The 10,352-nt window shown below is 39.8% G+C and overlaps 1 long non-coding RNA gene across 1 annotated transcript in view; it reads right to left on the bottom strand.

Annotated features, from left to right (window-relative positions):
* The window catches only part of LOC114230460 (uncharacterized), a 56,343-nt gene that overhangs the window by 24,816 nt on the left and 21,175 nt on the right, over positions 1-10,352 (bottom strand). Inside the window, exon 2 of the long non-coding RNA XR_008557514.1 lies at positions 7,546-7,614. This is a non-coding gene — a long non-coding RNA (uncharacterized LOC114230460). The remainder of the gene's footprint in view (positions 1-7,545; positions 7,615-10,352) is intronic.

Raw genomic sequence — 10,352 nt, 5'->3', positions numbered from 1 at the left:
TTTGGTATTCTTCCAAGTACTCAAGCCACAGACCAAACACACTGCTCCAAGCATAAGGCTAAGATGGTAAATTTGAAAGAAATGGCTAGAAAACGTGTCTAGTTACGTCTGCCACATCTTTTGTGCTCAGTTTAAACGGATTCAAGTGAAAACTCCTGGCTGATCCACTTTCACAGCTGCTTTGCCGTGGGAGCAGCTGCTGCAGGTGCCAGGTGAAACACTCCCGGGGGATGCCAGCGGCAGCGGTAACTCAGGGCAGGGTGCCGACAGCAGGCCCAGGGGGCGGAAAGTGGGAAGCACAGTGCGAAGTGATATTTCAGGTTTCTGAATTGGCACCTTTTTAAAAATCAAGAGTAGATGAGCAGAGATGCTGGAGGTGTTCTGTCAGGCACTTTGTCAACAAGCAGCAAGACACATCAGGCTTGCCAGACTCTGCTTGCTTCCACTGGGGCCTGAGCTTCCTGGACAATTTACATTCTCATATCTGGTCAGGTATTAGTAAAGCAATGTCATTTATACAGTTACCTTCAGCAAAACAGGACTCAGGATTTTTTGTTTTGCTTTGTTAATCCTCACCCGAGGATATTTTTTCCATTGATTTTTAGAGAGTGGAAGGGAGGGGGAGAGACACACAGAGAGAAACATTGATGTGAGAGAGACACATTGATTGATTGCCTCCTGCAAGCTCAGGGCCTGGGTAGGGGGAGGTGGGGGAGGGGGGAGCAAGCCTGCAACCGAGGTGCATGCCCTTGACTAGAATCGAACCCGGAACCCTTCAGTCCTCGGGCTGATGTTCTTATCCACTGAGCCAAACCAGCTAGGGCAGGACTCATAATATAACCAGGGACAGGAGAGAGCTATAGGAAGGAGCCAGAGGAAGTTTGGCCACTGTTGAAATCATCACATTCTCAGACTCTCGGTTTCATTGAAAATGTTTCCCTCTCAAGAATCTGGAGCCAGAACTGGGTTTGGAAGTGGAGATGAGTTTAGAAGAAAAGGGGGAACTGGGTGATAGTGGAGATGGAACTAGCTACCATGTGTTCAGGGAGGCTGAATTTTCAACAAGAACAGGGAGAAAGATAAGGAAGATTAAAACATCATACCTAAGCAGCAGGTGGGGAGAAAAATCTGGGACCAGAAATGATGGATCTGTCACCGGGAGGGAAGGTAGAGGCAGGAGAGTGAAAAGGCTGGTGAGGGATGGCCAGCAGTAGTGGGGAGCACAGGGACAAGGTGTTATATGTGGAGTGCCCTGGTGGGTATAACCTATTTTCTTTACCCCCACAAACAGTGATATAAGAAGTAATTTTAGATGCACATAATTTAGAACAGATTTGGATATTAATGTATTATAGGAAGCAATCTGGCTAGCAGGAACTGACTTTCTCTTTATTGGGGCATCATCAGTTTCATAAAACTTTTCAATTCCTTTTTTTTAAAAAAAAATAAGGAAAAATTATAACCTACTTTGCAAAATAAATAAAGTAAGTCTGAGTCTGAAAGTAGGAGGAGAGAGGTAGGGATGGAATGTGCAGCCCAGAGGACTATAACACAGGGTTTGTCGACGTCCCAATTACAGTTACACGAGGAACTGTCTCCGAGAAACCTACACATCAGGCACAACACACAACCTGACATCTAACCCAGCCCTGCCTCTGATTCTGTGATCTAAACAACGAATCCAGGTTTCCTCCAATCAAGATCTGCAACATGCTTCATGGATATTAATTTTAAGACACTGGCAAATATTATTTTTAATAGGATGAGAAATCTATAGAACATATTCTAAACCCCTATGAAATGTATTTTCTTGGTAATCTGGGGAAAATAAGATGCTCTGTCAATGAGAACCACATACTGTTTGCTCAAAATATCATTCTGACCCACATTAAGAAGACAAGCCATAAAAAGCTAGCATCCAAAAAAAGAAAAGTCAGCATTAAACTCGTGAGAAAGCAGAGAATTACCAAAGCTCAGTTGTATTTTAAAGACACTGGCTTATTGACTTCCTGAAATAATTTTTCATAGAGAAGGCTTACAGATGACTGGGGATTTATGATTGAGGTTAAATTAAATGGGTGCATAGATGTTTCCTCCCAGCAGATCCAAATTCAATTAGCAACAGGAGAGAATGCCATTTTCTCTAGAAGTTCTAGAATGCAAGCTCATGTACTACAGACTCCTGTCTGCAGAGAGGATTGTTAAAGATGCACAAAAGGTTTAGAAAGACCTTGGTCAAAATGAATACTATGAATGGAAAGTGTCATATCTTAGATGCCTTTTCTTACTACTATTCACTGTATCATTCTGTTATGTCAGTTTTGTTGATATTGATATGAACTTGCATTGACATTTAATTGATGTTAGTATTTTATAATATCTTCACATTTATGTTTCTCTTTTCCCCCATGTACACAACATGGATACCGTCCATTCAGGAGAGAATTACTTAGAGCCAGGCTTCTCAAACTGTCTATGTGAAAGGACCAACTTTGCTGATGTGCTGTTTTCATCTGCAATCTATTATAGGTCGATTCTATTATACAACAATGAAAATGCATTACTGGCAAAATGAAACTAATAAAACACAGGCGTATAGACAAAAGCCACATTTTTATTATTAAATTCAGTTATAATTCTCTGCCAAATTGCCACAAATATTTTTGAATGCTCACAGCCAATGTTTCCATTTATCTTATCATAGATCGGTAATAGTTCATGGATTGGCACTGGTCCATGGTTCAAAATGTGAGTACCATTCAGATTAACCTAGAACCTACTGTAATTTCCCATAGTACAGGAAGACATTGAGTTATAGGGATCCTACTTCAAATAGTGGCTAAAGAAATAAACAATATATTTTATTTATGTATGCCACAAATATTTTTGAATGCTCACAGCCAATGTTTCCATTTATCTTATCATAGATCGGTAATAGTTCATGGATTGGCACTGGTCCATGGTTCAAAATGTGAGTACCATTCAGATTAACCTAGAACCTACTGTAATTTCCCATAGTACAGGAAGACATTGAGTTATAGGGATCCTACTTCAAATAGTGGCTAAAGAAATAAACAATATATTTTATTTATGTAGCATAATTTTACTTCCCAAAGTGTTTGCATGTTCATGCTCCCATTTATCTTCAGGACAGACTCTGTGGCAGGTAGATAAAAGAACATTATTTTATCAGCAAGAAGCCAACATATCTTCATTAGGGCGAGTGCATTTATTTAAGTGCACATGTTTTAGCCTACTATTTTCTAGTATTGCACCGTAAAAGTCTGTATAGAACACACATTGTGCAAACCAAACCGTGAACTGAGTTACTGACGTTTTTATTCAATTTAAGAAACATTTACTGAATGTTCCTATGTGCCAGGCACTGTGCCTGGACTCTGTGGGGAAAAAGAGATGCACAGATGTTGCTTCATTCTGATAGGGTAGGTGAAGCATACAATGAGTAAGTGTAGTGCAAGGCACAATGTGACAGGGGTATTAAATGAGTACTAAACCGAGTGCTAGGAGTTGAGAGGAAGAAGTGAACTTTGGCTGGAGAAAATGGCATTTGGGTGGATGCAGAGTAGCTTTTGGAATTGCTGAAATGGGTTTTTGATGAGAAGGTAGAATAACATGAGGAAAGTCACAGAAGTGCTAAGGAATCTGGGTCCCTTTTCTGCTCCACAAGCATGCGTGCAATGCTGAAGGGAGACTTTTTGCTTTCACCTCTGCTCACCTTGACTTGGTCCTTAGCCAGAATCCCCAAAGGAGAATCTTGACCACATAAATGTTAGCAAAATAGATATTACAGAAGATTTGATAGGGAAACAAAAAAGAGAATTACAGCACACAATACACAACAAACCATAACAAAAGTCCTGATTAAATATGTTTGTCCTTGTCAATGACTCATCAAGTTTCTTACTGGATCCCAAGACAATTTATCTCTCCCTTAGCTTTTTCTTCTCTCAGAGCAACTTAAAATCTCTTCCCTTTGTAATCGTGTATTTCTGTATTCCTCATCCTCTTCAGTAAACACAGACTCTCAATATCATCTTCCTTAAAATCTACACAAGGAAGGTATAAATGACATTCAGATCTCCTTCTCTTTCTCTAATTGGAGACACACAGAGATACTGGTAAGATGATGGTTGGCATTGAAATAGTCATGGAGTGCAAAGGGTGGGTGACCAGTGGCAAGCAGAGGCAGCTGCTTGAGAGTGAAGAAGCAAAGAGAGAAACAAGATGACAGAGAGCCCATGATGTGTGGGAGCTAGCCAGAACAGCCCCAGTGTGACCTCCAGATCCACTTTCCGCTCCAGATCTAGCCGGACTCTCTCAGATACCTGGTCTTTATAGCCTTACAATGCATCTTTTTTTTTACTTAATTCAGTTTTAATGAGTTTTTATTGTGAAGACACACTTACTTCCTACCTGATTGTAAAGGAAAAGGGAAATAATAACTGTATAAAGCATCTTCGGATATGCCAACGTCACAAATCGGATAACAGAGATCAGGCTCATGTTTCTCTCCCTAGTCTTAATGAAGCAGAGGCTGGGCATAAACAACTTTAAGTTGCAAAACATTTATTCTTGGAGGTTAAATATCCTAATAAAAGGAAACTGGCGGGGGGGGGGGGAGGAAACTGATGAAGGAAGAGGAAACACTCAGGAAGATAATAGCATTGGCGTGGTGGATGTACATACTGCTTTGCAGCTCCCCACGGCTTCCCCATTTTATGAAACAGGATGCTGAAGAAAACTTAAGAAGGTAATGGATACATTAATTCAGATAAGAATTTAGAATTAAAGTAAAAGAGATTATTTTCTTCTCAAATGAAGTGAAAATGTAAAGCTCACAGGTATATGTTAAAATTACAGAATCTTAACCCTGCAACTGGTCACAGGCTTTGCCCGATGAAGTATGGAGTTGCTCTATGAACTCAGCACAGATTCTTTTCAGCAGCCACACTCTTACAATTGTCTGTATTGTCTGTCACCTTTGGCTATGAAGGACGCCAGTAAATACAGCACCCTCAGGACAGCATGAGAGAGCTCACAGACACCGAACAAGAGAGGAAGTCACCAGCATGGGACAGAAGAGGCTCTCCGTTTCAGAACATTGAATTTTATGATTAAAAAGGGCTGGTTGCTAGTAAAATTCAGTGATTATAACATGATTTCCCCAACCATATTTAAGGTAACACCAAGGTTACCCAAATCAAATATTTTAATAGATTCACAAAGACCGGAAGGCATTTCTAGATTTCCCAGATGTAAAAGTTCTAAAATATAACTAGATTTCCCAGCTGGAAGAGTTCTAAAATATTACTATTACACTGAGCTCAACAGAACAGTAAAGCAAAAACGTTTAGTGCCGGTGACATTCCAGGGAACAGTTAAAATTGCTTTATGGCCTTTGGTAATGAGAGTGGACAGCAGTGTAACAATACATAATAAGGTGAGTTTAGTTTTATGTCCTGAGAACAATCTGCTTGACTTTTATGGTTCCATTCTTTAAACTGCTTCTGTTTTAAGTAATTACAAATGATAGCTGGCAAGTGACAGTTATAACCACTGTAGCAAATGGACGTTGTTGTAGCCCTGTAGTCTACCCCGGAGTACTGTTATCTTAGACTTCTAGAGGGTTTAGTGTAAGTGACGATGTCATAGGAAACAAATGTCCCCTGACTTACACTAGATGTAGAAGGATCTCCTTCAAGCAAGACCAGCTCCCGTTTGTGCTAGAGGTGCTTTCAAAAAGGTAGTGCATCTAACACTCGGGATGCTTGAGTTGCTGTTAGGAGATCCAAGAAAAAAATGTATTTTGTTTTAACAGTTATATTTTTATTTGGAAATTATTAAAATAAGTATAAAGACCACATCAAAACATGATTGCATGGGTATTATTGCTTAAGATGGGTTTGTTAAAAAAGTTCATATAGGCCCTGGCCCGGTAGTTCAGAGCATCATCCTGATACGTCAAGGTTGTGGGTTTGATCTTTAATCAGGGCATATACAAGAAGCAACACATGAATACTGCATAAGTAAGTGGAATAACAAACTGATGCTTCTCTCTCTCTCTCTCTCTCTCTCTCTCTCTCTCTCTCTCTCTCTCCCACCTCTCTCTCTCTCATCAATAATTTTTTAAAAAGCTCATAAAAAGAAAAATATTAAATAAATAATATTATAAGTGGTATGTGGTAGAAAAGGCAAAACTATTTTTTGTTTCTTAGATTTTAGAGGGAAAGGAAGGGAGAGGGCAAGAGAAACATCAATGTGAGAGCAAAACATCAATTGGCTGCTTCCTGCACACCCCCTACCAGGGTTGAGACCCCAACCCGCTTCCCGGGCTTGTGCCCGGACTGGGAATGGAACTGGCAACCTTTAGGTGCACAGGACGATGCCCAACCAACTGAACCACACAGGCCAGGGCCAAAAGGCAAAACTTTTGACGTTGGTGGGTACATGACTGTGTACCTAGCCTTCGAAATGGCTTTAGTGGTCCTCGGCTCCTGGTATTCATGCCCTAAACTCCCCCCCCCCCCACACACACACAGATAGGACTGATGTATAACCAATAGGCTCTTGTAACCAATAGGCTCTTGTGGGAATGAAAGAGTGTGACTTCCAAAGCCAGAGCAAGTCCCTGAGGCTTCACTTTGACCTTTGACCATTTGTTCTGAGGGGAGTCAACTGCCTTGCCATGAAAAGCGCCCTGTGGAGAGTCCCATTTGCTGAACACCCGAGGAACTAACAGCCAACAGGAACTGAGTCTTCTTGTCTACAGCCACGTGAGTGAGCTGACATCTTGACTGCAACCTGTATGACCCCCGGGCCCAGAGCCGCCTCAGCTAAGCCACTCTTGAATCTCTGCCCCACAAAAACCGTTGAGATAAAACATGGTTGCTGTTAAGATGCTAAACTTGGGAGTGGTTTGTTAAGCAACAGTATAACTAATGACAGATAAATAATATAAATAATACAACGACCATTTACCATTGCTCACAGGGATCTTTGTTTTTTCTCCTCTTTTCTGAAACTGCCATTACATGGAGCTGAACTGAGATCTAACACGGTGTACCCGCTGCTTCTGTTTTTGCCGAGTCTGTACATGGTACCTCCTACCTGACAACGTGCTGACTCTCACTTCTTCTGACAATGAGAGGATGAGAGGCTTTTCATGGATGCAGACTCTGTAGCCCAGAGAAATTTAGCAGCAGTCCGAGAGACGTGACCTGAAGTTCTGGATTCCAAGTGTTAAACAACTTGCTGTTTCTCTTGTTTCCTTTCTGTTTCAGGAAAGATCTCAAAGCAGCTGCCATATCTCAGCTCCATCCTCGGGTGTGATTTTATAGCTTTCCTGGGCCACTAACTGGGTCCATGGTTAATTCAGAATCATTGTTACAGTTGTTATTTTATGCTACTTCTATAACAACTTACAAATACACATTAGGTATTTTTCTTATTTATTAACTCCCTCCGCATGTCAGCAGAAGCAGGTTGCTTAGAAAAGGTCCTAGACACATTGGTCCAGGTTCTTACCTTCACGCAGAGGACTCGCTGGGAAGATTCTCATGATGCTGTTCTTTCCTCCGATCAGGGAGCAAAGAGCTAGCGAACAGAGCAGACACCAAGTAAGGAGAATTCAGCTCATTTTCTATATTTACTCACATACTCTCACTCACTCTTTTTATTTCTCAACTATTTTCTCGTCATCGCCGGAAGTTTCTTATTAGGTCTTGGGCATGCATGCTGAAAATTAATTTGGTTTCCACTATGTTCTATGTTCTGCTGTGTCAGCATTCCCATAATTACAGCCCACCACTGGCTGCCCCAGATGACTGCTAAAATTATACATTGTGGGGTTTAACTACAGACCAGACCACGGTGTCTTTTGATCTTCACTGGAATTCCTTCCAAATAACTGAGGAGCTAATCACCCTAGTCCTATTTTTCTTTGTCTCTATTTTGGGGCTTTTCAAGCACCCCTTTTTCAACGGAACAGGAGTTCCTATACCTCTTACATTTTCAAGCTGCTTTTGGGTCACGGTGTTGGGGAAAATGAACAGAGCCTGCTTTTCTCCATAATCCCATCCAAAGAGGCTCCACGAGACAGAATCCTAATACTTGGCAGGATGTTCTGACCCACCAACACATTCTTTGCCACATAATAAATGTAGTGAATAGCTAATTTTGTGGAAATCTCAATTCCACACGATCACTTCTTGATTCTAGCCCATGGATCATGTTTTTTAGTGCAAATAACCCAGATGAAAGCAAGTATCGGTAGAGGTGTAAATTAAATACACCAAGAAGGCTAACTTCTAGTTATGGTTCTAAATTTCTAACCACGATATGAATGCGTCTCATCACTTTCCAGGTGACAGTCATTCTATTTGTAGGACAGGAAGGCTCTAGTAGATGATTAAAGACCACTTCCAGCTCTACAGACCTGGAGCCTCGGGAACAGGGATGGCAGCTCAAGACGCCCACCATGCTTCCCACGGCCACAGGTTCTCCCAGCCACCTTCGTCTTGGTGTTCCTGCTCACTGGTGATTTTATTGTCAACAGTCATCTTTGCATTGTTTCTTTTCTTTTTTTTTAAATTTAGATTCCCCATCCTTTATTTCTCTCTCTAAAGCTTTTACAGACCTGAGGGTGTGATAGAGATAGAGACTGGCTACCTCTTGATATGAATTATGCTATTCTAGAGTGCTTAGAAAATGAACCCTCTCACCAGTCATTCTTTATGTGCTTATCTTTTCTTCCTGGAAAGCTCTCCTTTAATTATTTGATTATTTATTGATTAGAGGCCCAATGCACGAAATTCGTGCAAGAGTAGGCCTTCCTTCTCCCAGCTGCCGGCACCAGCTTCCCTCTGGCACCCAGCACCCGGGCTTCCCTCACAGCCCCGGCTTCGTCCGGTCCAATTAGCATATTCTTTTATTATTATAGATAAATGAGCTCTCCACACAAACAGTCATCTGTGTGCCACATTCCTGGCTTCAGCCCCAGCACCTAGGCCATTGTTGGGCAAAATAACAATTCTACTTGTTTGTATCAATGGGTATGCTCAGCATACTAAGTTAATTAATTGAACCAGAATCCCTTTTTAGGAAATCTGTCTTTTGAAGAAGTATGCCTCCAAAGACATCAGAACTATTTAGAAATAGCAGCAGTTCAGAAAACTCTTAGTGTAGTCCCATTACATTGTCCCCGGTGTGATATATAGCAGAAAATCAGAAAGAAAGAAAATTCCTAGAAAGAGGAGTATCTAGTAAACCTCTAAATAGTGCGCAGCTGTATGGCATGTGGTATGACTGGATAAACAAACTTAAGCACATTCGGGTTGGAGAATTCTGGCTATAATTGTACTTTACATCTCTTTCTGTGGTCAGGCATAAAGTATAAGCCTTAGCGGTGCTATTCTGAATGGCCATGCCATTTTAGGTTACGGAAAATCCTCATTAATTTGAGTTCTATAAATGTAGACTTTACAAATCGAAAACTGATTTAGTTTTTCAAGTAGGAGTGATTTCTAAGAAGAAATATTAAATGAAATGAAGGAAATATAAATGAAATTTTTAAAAATTAAAATTCATGATGAGATCTAGTTCTACTTTCTAATTTGTTTTAAAGGAAATAATGAAATGAACTCTTCAATTTCAGTGATTAATTATGTCTGTTTATTTGACTGGTGTTTTGAAGTACTTCGTTCATTTTTAAATAACTAAACAGTCCTTTGAGGCCATTATGTAAGAGAATACAAATTTAAAAGATTAATAGCATTGATAAAAACTCAATTATTTGCACTCCTTTTATATATACCTAAAGGTATGACTCACTTAAAAATTATGTTTCAGTAAAGTTTTGCAATTCCAGAAAAAAAAAGAATTATCCTGATGTACTTAATTTATAGAATTGATATGTCAAAGTGAAATTGTTTTGAGGCTTGCTATTTCATGATAAGAAAATATAAATCACAAATTATTACATTGCTATCAGTACAGTGACACAATTGAAATAATGTTTCTACTTTTATAACTAAATTTTAGTTTGAAACTATAAAAAGCAGAAGTTTAGAAATATATTTTGATGTTTCTTCTGGTTCTTTATTTTACAACTTACATATATTTTTAACTTCATGGGATCGGCAGCCAACATACCTTTTGATGAATATGAAAGGAATTTGGGGTTGAGTAAATATAATCTGAAAATCTAACTAATGTTAATGAAAGTCAGTGACAGATAAAACAAATTTAATTTCCATATAATACTTTAAATACTGAAGATAACTCCAAATCCCTATGTGACACAAGACATAGTTTGCTCACCACAAAACACTTAT

This window comes from Eptesicus fuscus, chromosome 11 (genome assembly GCF_027574615.1).
Source record: "Eptesicus fuscus isolate TK198812 chromosome 11, DD_ASM_mEF_20220401, whole genome shotgun sequence".
Lineage (NCBI taxonomy): Eukaryota > Metazoa > Chordata > Mammalia > Chiroptera > Vespertilionidae > Eptesicus > Eptesicus fuscus.
The sequence above is the reverse complement of the archived record's forward strand: the minus strand, read 5'-3'. Positions and strand labels throughout refer to the sequence as shown.